Below are 11,101 nucleotides of genomic sequence, written 5' to 3'. Positions count from 1 at the left end.
GCTCCATTCATGATTTAATTTAGAGGCAAATATAAACACGTTTTACAGAATCTTTAAAAATCTTCTTTCAAGATGCTATTATTTTTTAGTTTCATGTAAATATATTATAGTACTTTCTTTCAAATCGTACATTTTAGGCACATAGTAGGCATTAAATTGATGCTAATTTCCTTTTTTTTTTGTTTATACATTTCATAATATACAAAATAGACTTTTTCAATGCTTTGTTTTCCTTCAGTAAACAAGGACTCAGCATTAATGCTGCTCCTAAAGCATTAATGTCTGACAGAAGAATTTATGCATTTCAATTTATCATTGGTTCTTATCATTCACTTGCTGCTATTTTTTTTTTTTTTCCTCTTCTCATTCAGTATTACTTTATAGTGTCTGGTGGCTCAGGTGGTAAAGAATCTGCCTGCAATGTGGGATACCCAGGTTTGATCCCTGGGTTGAGAAGTTCCCCTGGAGAAGGAAATGGCAACCAACTCCAGTATTCTTGCCTGGAGAATTCTGTAGACTGAGGAGCCCGGTGGGCTCCATGGGGTCACAGAGTGAGACATGACTGAGTAACTACCACACACTTCTCCTATAAGCCCTCAGTCTCACCAAATAGTTCATTTTATCCTTCCATTTAAATTGACTGTATATCTACATTTATAGAATTTCCCTGCACTATCTGAAATTTCAGTATTATTTAGTACATGAGAGGCTGACAAACAGAATAGGATCTATATATTGGGTCTCTTAGATTATTTCACTTGATATAATTTATACAGTTTTTGAATCTATATGTGAATCAGCAGTTACATTTCAGCTATTAAAAGATTAAGGTTACATAATTTGAAAGTTACTTTTTTTCTTTAGATGAAGCAGCTACTGTAAAAATTCTAATTTATTTAGTTCCTTTTGTAAAGCTAGTCCATATGAGTTAGGGTTATCTAGAATTAGAATCATGCTATATATCCTCTCTCTATATATATGTATGAATATATGAATATAAGTATATACATATATTCATATGTATATTCATTTGAAAGGTATTTTCAAAAGATGCAAAGGAACAATATATAACAGATCTTGAAACTGCACACTCAGATGGGAGTTCCCATGGGCCAGGACTTAAACCCAGCCAGAACCCAGACTGGGACTTGAACCCACTATCTGTTAATTGAGATCACACACCTGGTCTCAAGATTTAATGAAGCTCATTCAGATTCTTTTTGTCTCATCATGGAGAGAATTCAGTGAGAGACAAAAATGACAGGTAAGAAGTAAGTTTATTTAAATATGCATTCCATAGAGAGAATGCAGTCTGTCTCAAAAGGCAAGAGCCATGAAGGGAGAAAACACTTCACAGAGAGAGTGTGGGCCATCTCAGAAGGTGAATGGCCCCACAATATGAAGTGGTTAGCTTTTATGGGCTGAGTAATTTCATAGGTTAATGAGTGGGAGGATTAGTCCAACTGTTTTAGAGATAGGGAGGAGAATCCCAGGAATTGGGTCACTGCCCACTCTTTGACCTTTTGTAGTCAGCCTGAGAACTGTCATGGTGCTGGTAGACGTGCTATTTAGCATGCTAATGTGTTACAATGAGTATAGCATAATGAGGCTCAAGGTCTACTGGAAGTGGAATCTTTTGCCATCCTGGGCTTAGTTGGTTCTAACCAGTTTATGTCATGTACTCAAGGGCTATGTCATTGTTTTAAAGGTTGTGCCCTGCCCCTTTCCCTCCCGTTTCTATCTGAGAAGTCCTTCAAGACAAATATGCAGTTATTGTTACATGGAATTAATAGCACCCAAATCAAATACAAGAAGCTTACTAAAGTTTTCAGATAGTAGTAATAATCCAAAGAAACAATAAGCTTGAACTTAAGAAGAGCCTGGAACTTCACATGGTCCTTGTACTTCTGGTTTTCTCTGAAGAATATGCATAGCAAAATCCATCTTGTAGGGTAGAATACAAAATTAACAGGCATTCTATAGATTTATGAATATGCCCAAATAAGCCCATATGTTTACCCTTCTATAAATGTACTCACATTTTTCCTTTCACCCTTTCTCTCCAACAACATAGTTTTTACTTATCTTTCTAACTCATATAATTGCTTTTCCTGTGAAATTATCTAACATATCTCATACAGACCTACTTTCTTCCCAAATATCTTTACAGGGTTTGTCCTAAAGTTCTATTAGAATATTTGTTGTTGTCTTGTCATTGTTTATTTAATAACTGTCTGCATGAGTAGAATGTGTGCACAACTGAATTCTCAGTACCTGGTTTCTAAAAAAGTATTTTCCAATGAGTGAGAAAAAAAAATTGTATATCCAAAGTCATACCAAGACATAATTGCAAATATTTTACACGGCAGATGCACTAGTATGTGTTTGTATAACCTAAAATTGTACTTAAGTGAGAGGAGGATTTGTCAATTGTTCAAAAAAAAACAAAAACAAAAACAAAAACAAAACACAAAAAACCAAGACATAATTGCAAATATTTTACATGGCAGATACACTAGTATGTGTTTGTATAACCTAAAATTGTACTTAAGTGGGAGGAGGATTTGTCAATTGTTCAAAAAAAAAAAAGGAAAACCACTATAGATTTAATGAGGGTAAATAACTATTCCAGCACAGTGAAAGTCTTGTGCAAATTTAAGGACAAATATTGTAAACAGTATGGCACACTAACTCAGGTAGACTAGTGAGGGTGAAAGTGAAATGTGAACGGGAGAGGGTTGGAAATGAACCTGCAAAATCATTCAGAATTCTAAAGGTAGACAGAATGGTGAAATTCAGATGTTCTAGGTTGTGAAGAGTGAAACTATCGATGGAGAGCTTAAAATAGAATTGGTATGTGCTTGGATTTTCTTTTTAAAAAATATTATGTTGACAGGAAGCCCTGAAGAGTAGTGAAGCTATAGTCAGAGGAAACTGTAAGAAATCTATTATAAATATCCAAGTTAACAGTGACTAGGGATCTGCACCAGTGAGACAGAAAGTTATGAGCCCATATTTAGAAAAGAATGGTTAAAATGTCTGAGAAAGATGGAAGGATTTGAAAATGATTTTAATCTTTTCAGATGTGCATCCCATTACACAAGACTGTGAATGTACTAATGATACTGAACTGAACACTTAAAATGATTAAGATTATAAATTTAATGTTTTGTGTTAAAATACCATTTAAAAATTATGGTTGCAAAGAGAAATTTAATAAGCCCTTTTATGAATATATGAGTCAGAATATGAAAAACATACAAAGCAAGTTAACTAGCAAAGGACCTGTATTAATTATATGATTACCAAGGTGATTTAACAAATAATGCCCTTAAAGGGGTATTTATGTACTAATTCAGTACTAATGAGTTTCTGAAATTAGCTCCCATAATCCAAAATCATATCATTATTTTAATTCTATTTAAGAAAGTAAGCATAGGAAGAAAATATACATTTGATAATTTTGAACCACTTCCACTTAAGTGATGGAAGGAACTCAGTGTGATGTAAGAAAAGTAACTCTTAAGAGTTCAGGATTTCAGTATTACGTATCATGGGCACACCTGGATTAGTGTTTAAATTTTTCATGAAGCTATGAAATACCAAAGCATACATGAGGGCAGAGTTTGTTTTGTATTTTTTATCCTAAAATGAAAATGCAGTGATTTATGAAGAAAGAGGGTGATCGGTGATTCGCATAATATATTTACTTCATAAGTGATTTTTTTGTTTCCATTGGAATCGACAGACTTTTATTTTTTCTCAATATGTTCTGAAAGATGCTGATTTGTTTATCTGACCTTATTTTTTGAATAAGTCAATGGTACACTGAAAATTTTAAGAGAAAGACTGCTCTAGCTGAAAATAGAACTATGGAAAGCAACCAGCCAGGTTGTGTCACCATGAGTTACAGCCACACATCTATACTACTGCTGTTTCCCTACAATCACAGCAATGAATTACAGTAATACATTCAATCCTGATAAATGATCTACCCAGCTTCTGCTTAAATTAAACTGACTGCAATCTGGATGAGTGCAGCCACATATTAACGCTGGGTCCACCATTTCTTGTCTCTATCTTGGTGAATTATGGAATGGTAGTCCTAGCTTTATGCATTGATTAACATTGCTGCTACAGCTTTTTCACAGATCAATGTTCAAGTGGAATGAAAAGTAGGCTCCAACATTCTGCTGCCACATTTAATGCTGTCATCATAAAATAAATGTGTAGTGTTTAAAATAAAATCTTATAAATAACTGTAGACATAGCCATGCTGCAAAATATTAATCACTAATTTCTTTTACCAATACTATCTTTTTTCCTACCACTATGAAGATAATATTCCCAATTGTCAGTATAGGTACCTAAGGAGTGATGGCTAGCTGTTTTTCATAAAATGTCTTTGCCTTTTTCTCAAGGATCTGTGAAATACTCTTAAGTTGAATGCTTCAGTATATTTTATACTATCCAGTTATAAAAACTCAGTCAATTGTATTTAGCTTTTTTGTTGTAGAATGTGTGAAACATACATACATATATAATTCTCAGATAAATGGGGTTAATTTCTTGATAAAATAATGCTATCATATTAATGATATGCATACATTCTAGCACATTTTTATTTTGTCCATGACTTGTTTGAGCTTAGGATTTAATGAGGTGCTTAAACATTTAGAAACAAAAGCCAAGATTAGTTGTATAATCATTTTTCCACTGCTAGGTGTTTAGATAGTACAACTACAAATATTCGCTCAAAGTCACCTCAAAATTTTACAGAGATGGCGGCAATAAAGACATCACAATTATGTGATTTATCTGGATAAATAGCTTTTGTGAGAGGTACATGATTTCTACACATTAAAGTTTGTAATTAAAAGTATAATACTATAATATTAAAATAATAGCATATCTTAAAATTGGAAATTGCTATTTTATAATATATTACAATTATTCCAAACTGTTTTTTCTGAGAGCTTTTAAAATAATGTTAGACTAAGGTTGAATACTATGAAAAGATTTTGGCAGTGTTTTAAAAGTAGTTGAGTCAAATTCCAGGGTGTCCAAATTGAAAAAGGAAGAGTTATAGATGAAATCAGGATGGTGGAGTAGAAGGACGTGTGCTCATCTTCTCCTGCTAAAACATCAAAATCGCATCTAGCTGCTGAACAAATATCGACAGGAGGATGTTGGAAAACATCAGAAAAAAATAAAAAAGATATCCCACATCCAAGGACAAAGGAGAAGCCACAAGGAGACAGTAGGAGGGGTGTGTGTGTGCGCGCTTAACCAACTCAGTCATGTCCAACTCTTTGTGACCCCATGAACTATAGCCTGCCAGGTGTCTCTGGAGAATCATGAGGATTCTCCAGACAAGAATACTGGAGTGGTGCAATCATGTTAAGATAAAATGCCATACTGGCCAGGTATGTAACTGAAAAACTGGAGAACAATAATACCAAAGAAGGTCCCATGTTTTTGCAAAGGTTCTAGGCCCCACATCAGACTTCCCAACCTGGGGATCCTGCAAAAGAACTGGGAATCCCCAAGGAATCTGACTTTAAATTCAGTGGGATTTGATTGTAGAGCTTCCACAGGACTAGGGGAAACAGAGACTAATGGAGGGCACAGATACAACCTTGTGTGCACTGCATCCCAGGATAAAGGAGCAGTGGCCTCACAAGGGACTGAGCCAGACCTGCATGTGAGTATTTTAGGGTCTCCTGAGGAGGCATGGTCACCAATGACCTGCTGCAGGAAGAAGGGCACTGGTGACAGAAGTCCTGGGAGGGGCATATTGGCATACATCCTCTTGGAGGTTGTCTTTAGCCCTACCATAAAGCCTGTAGACTTCATGAGTGGGCTGCCTCAGGCCAAACAACTAATAGAAAGGGAGAACAGCCCCACCTTTCAGCAGACAATTGGGTTAAAGATTTACTGATCATGGCCCTGCCCACCAGAGCAAGACCCAGCTGTCCCCACAGCTAGTCTTTCTGATCAGAAAGCTTGCACAAGCCTCTTATTCTTATTCCTCAGAGAACAGACAGAAGAAGCAAGGGCTACAATCCCACAACCTCCAGAATGAAAACCACAATCATAGAAAGCTAACCAAAGTGATCACATGGATAACAGCTTTGTGTAATTCAATGAGTCTATGAGCCATGCCATGAAGGGCCACCCAACATAGATGGTCATGGTGGAAAGTTCTGACAAAACGACATCCACAGAAGAAGGGAATGGCAAACCACTCCATTATTTTTCCCTCAAAACCTTATGAACAGTATGAAAAGGCAAAAAGATAGTACCGGAAGATGACACCAACAGGTTGGTAGGTGTTCAATATGCTACTGGGGAAGAGTGGAGAAATAAGTCCAGAAAGAATGAAGAGGATGGGCCAAAGCAGAAATGATGCTCAGGTGTTGATGTGTCTATTGGTGAAAGTAAAGTCCAAAGAACAATACTGCAAAGGAACCTGGAATGTTAGGTCCATGAATCAAAGTTAACTGGATGTGGTCAAGCAGGAGATGGCAAGAGTGAACGTCAACATCTTAGAAATCAATAAACTAAAATGGACATGAATGGGTGAATTCAATTCAGATGATCATCATATCTACTATTGTGGGCAAGAATCCTTTAAAAGAAATGGAGTAGTCCTTATAGGAAACAAGAGTCCAAAATACTGTAAGTATTTGGGTACAAAATCAAAAATTATAGAATGATCCTGGTTCATTTCCAAGGCAAACCACTTGACATTACAGTAATCCAGGTCTGTGCCTCACCACTAATGCTGAAGAAGCTGAAGTCAAACAGTTTTATGAAGACCTTCTAGAACACCAAAAAAAGGTGTCATTTTCATCATAGGAGACTGGAAATTAAAAATAGGAAGTCAGGAGATATCTGGAGTAAGAGGCAAGTTTGGCCTTGGAGTACAAAATGAAGCGGGACAAAGGCTAACAGAGTTTTACCAAGAGAACACACTGGTCATAGCAAACACCCTCTTCCAACAACACAAGAGGTGACTTTACACATGGACATCAAATGGTCAATACCAAAATCAGATTGATTATATTTTTTTCAGCCAAAGATGGAGAAGATCTATACAGTCAGTAAAAACAAGATCTGGAGCTGAATCATGAACTCCTTATTGCAAAATTCAATTCTGGTATTGAAGATAGTAAGAAAACCACTAGGCCATTCAGGTATGACCAAAATCAAGCCACTTATGATTATACAGTGGAAGTGACAAATAGATTCAAAGGATTAGATCTGATAGGCAGATACCTGAAGAACAGTGGGCAGAGATTCATAACATTGTACAGAGACTGGAACAAAAACTATCCCAAAGAAAAATAAATGCAAGAGAGCAAAGTGGTTTTCTGAGGAGTCCCTACAAATAGCTGAGAAAAGAGGAGAAAAAAAGACAAAGGAGAAAGGGAAAGTTATACCCAACTGAATACAGAGTTCCAGAGAATAGCAAGGAGAGATAAGAAAGCATTCTTAAGTGAAAAATCCAAAGAAATAGAGTAAAACAACAGATTGGGAAAGACTAGAGATCTCTTCAAAAAAAGTAGAGATATCAAGGGAACATTTCATGCAAAGATAGGCACAATAAAGTACAAAAACCACAAAGTCCTAACAGAAACAGAAGAGATTAAGAAGAAGTGCAAGAATACACAAAAGAGCTATTCAGAAAAGGTCTTGATGACCTGGATAATCATGATGGCCTGTCTCTCACCTAGGGCAGACATGCTGGAGTGTGAAGTCAAGGGGGCCTTGGAAAGCACTACTATCAACAAAGCTAGTGGAGGTGATGGAATTCCAGCTGCCCTATTTCAAAACCTAAAAGATGATGCTGTTAAAGTGCTACACTCAATATGACAGTAAATTTGGAAAACTTAGCAATGGCCACAGGATTGGAAAATGTAATTATCATTCCAATCCCAAAGGAAAACAATGTCAAAGAATGTTCAAACATACAATTGTGTTCATATCACATGCTAGCTAGATAGTGTTCAGTCCTTCAAGCTACTCCTTTAACAATATGTGAACAGACAACTAACAGATGTATAAGCTGGATTTAGAAGAGGCAGAAGAAACAGAGATCAAACTACCAACATCCTCTGGATCATAGAAAAAGCAAGGAAATTCCAGAAAACCATCTACTTCATTGACTATGTTAAAGCCTTTGACTGTGTGGATCATAACATACTGGGGAAAATTCTTCAACATGGGATTACCAGAACACCTTACCTACCTCCTGAGAAACTTGTATGCAGGTCAAGAAGCAACAGTTAGAACTGGACATGGAACAACAGACTGGTTCAAAATTGGGAAAGAAGTATGTCAAGGCTATATATTGTGATGCTGCTTATTTAACTTATATGTCGAGTACACCATGTGAAATGCTAGGCTAAGTGAATCACAAGCTGGAATCAAGATTGCTGGGAAAAGAATCAACAGTCTCAGATATGCAGTTGATACCACTCCAGTGGCGCAAGTGAAGAGGAACTAAAGAACCTCTTAATGAGGGTGAAAGAGAAGAGTGAAAAAACTGACTTAAAATTCAACATCAAAAAACTAAGATCATGGCATCCTGACACATCATTTCATGGCAAATAGGTGGGGGGAAAGTGGAAACAATGATATATTTTATTTACTTGAATTCCAAAATCATGAAGACAGTGACTGAAGCCATGAAATTTAAAAAGACACTTGCACTTAGAAGGAAAATCTATGACAAACCTAGACAGCATATTAAAAAGCAGATATACCACTTTGCCAACAAAGGTCTGTATAGTCAAAACTATGGTTTTTTCAGTAGTCAACTATGAATGTGATCATTGGAGCATAAAAAAAGCTGAGCACCCAAGAATTAATGGTTTTGAAATATCATGCTGGAGAAGACTCTTGAGAGTCCCTTGGACAGCAAGGAGATGAAACCAGTCAATCTTCAAGAAAATCAACCCTGAATATTCACTGGAAGGACTGATGCTGAAGCTGAAGCTCCAATACTTTGGCCACGTGATGCAAAGAACCAACTCATTGGAAAAGACCCTGATGCTGGGAAAGATTGAAGGCAGAAGGTAAAGGGGGTGGCAGAGGATAAGACAGTTGGATGGCATCACTGATTCAATGGACATGCATTTGAGCAAACACTGGGACATAGTGAAGGACAGGAAAGCCTATCCTGCTATAGTCCATGGGGTTGCAAAGAGTCAGACATGACTTAATGACTGAACAACACTAACTACTAAAAGGCAATAACACACAGTTTGAGGAGATTCAGAATTTAAAATATATATGATTAATATGGTAATGGGTCTAATAGATAAAACAGACAGCATGTAGGAACAAATAATCAGTGTGCAAAGAGGGATTAAATTTTTTCAGAAGAATAAAAAATGAATGTCTGAAATCAGAAGCTCTGCAAGGATATAAATAATACTTTTTTAAAAAGACTTATTTATTTATTCATTTATTTTTTTCTACACTGGGTCTTTGTTGCTGCATATGTGCTTTCTCTAGTTGCTGTCTGCGGGGCTACTCTCTAGTTGTGGTACCTGGGCTTCTCATTTTGGTTGCTTCTATTGTTGCAGAGCATGGGCTCTAGGGTGCAAGGACTTCAGTAGTGCAGTAGGTGGGCTAAATAGTTGGAGCTTGTGGGCTCTAGAGCATTGGCTCTTTAGGTGCAGAGCATGGGTTTAGTTGCTCCAAGGCATGTGAGATCTTCCCAAACCAGCGATCAAACCTGTGTCCTGTTTCTCAACCACTGAAACACCAGGGAATCTCCAGAATAATACCTTTGATGGGCTCATCAGTGAACTCCACAAGACTGAAGAAAGAATAACTGACTTGAAGATATGGCAAAAGAAACTTTCAAAATGAAAGGCAAAGAGAAAAAAAGACTGGAAAAAAAAAAGCAGAATAACAAAGAACTATGAGAAACCTAAATAAGGTGTAAAGTGAAAGTGAAATTTGCTCAGTCCTATCCAAATTCTTTGCAACCCACAGTCCATGGACTTATCCAGGCCAGAATACTGTAGTGGGTAGCCTTTTCCTTCTCCAGGGTATCTTCCCAACCCAGCGATCGAACCCAGGTCTCCCGCATTGCAGGTGGATCTTTTACCATCTGGGCCACAAGGGAAGCCCAAGACTACTGGAGTGGGTAGCCTACCCCTTCTCCAATGGATCTTCCCAACCCAGGAATTGAAACGGGGTCTCCTGCATTGCAGGCGGATTCTTTACCAACTGAACTATCAAGGAAGCCCAAATAAGGTGTAACATACACAAAATGGGAAATTAGACAACAGGAAGGAAAAGAGAAACAGAAAAAAAAAAAAATGGAAGCAGTAAAGATAGAGAACCTTCCCAAGCTGATGTCAGACAGTATATGATTCCTGCTCTATAGTATTCTAAAATAGGCACAATTATGGAGACAGTAAAAAAGATTATTAGTTTTCAGGAGTTAGAAAAGAAGGAGGATTTTTAGGACAGTGGGGGAAAACAAATATTTAACTATTTGTAGTTCATTTTTAGTAAATATAATTATATATAGTAATGAATCCAACTCTAATTTAATACCATGTGGTTTATCCTATTTGATTTTTATTGCCCTATTTTTCTTTTGCCTCCAACACTATTTCTGCTAAAATAATTTTTCATTAAATAGGTTTATATATAGTGTCTAATATGCAGTGCACCTCTGCTTTTTCATGATACTACTTTTGTTTATACCATATATATTTCCTTTTATAAAGAACTACCAATTCTTCCCTCTGAGCCAAATTATGCTTTTCAAATTATTTAATGTACCTTTTAAAGCATAGGAAATCCTAAATCATTAAATTTTCAAAGTTTCATAGTAATATTTTGTTATAGATATTACGGACACACACTGAAGGTATGTCACAATGCCTGGATTATGTAATGTTACACATGATATAGTTGAGTCTTTTATCTGTAAAGGATGGATTAACAACATTCTGGGACAAGGAAAAGATCCATATAAGAGAATTCCATCCAGTTATGCCACTTCATAATGCTGTTCCAGGAAACTTATTCCTTAAAACATTTCTATCTGCTAATTCATCAATATAAAATA

Source organism: Ovis canadensis, chromosome 10 (genome assembly GCF_042477335.2).
Source record: "Ovis canadensis isolate MfBH-ARS-UI-01 breed Bighorn chromosome 10, ARS-UI_OviCan_v2, whole genome shotgun sequence".
NCBI lineage: Eukaryota > Metazoa > Chordata > Mammalia > Artiodactyla > Bovidae > Ovis > Ovis canadensis.
This window is presented reverse-complemented; position numbering follows the sequence as displayed.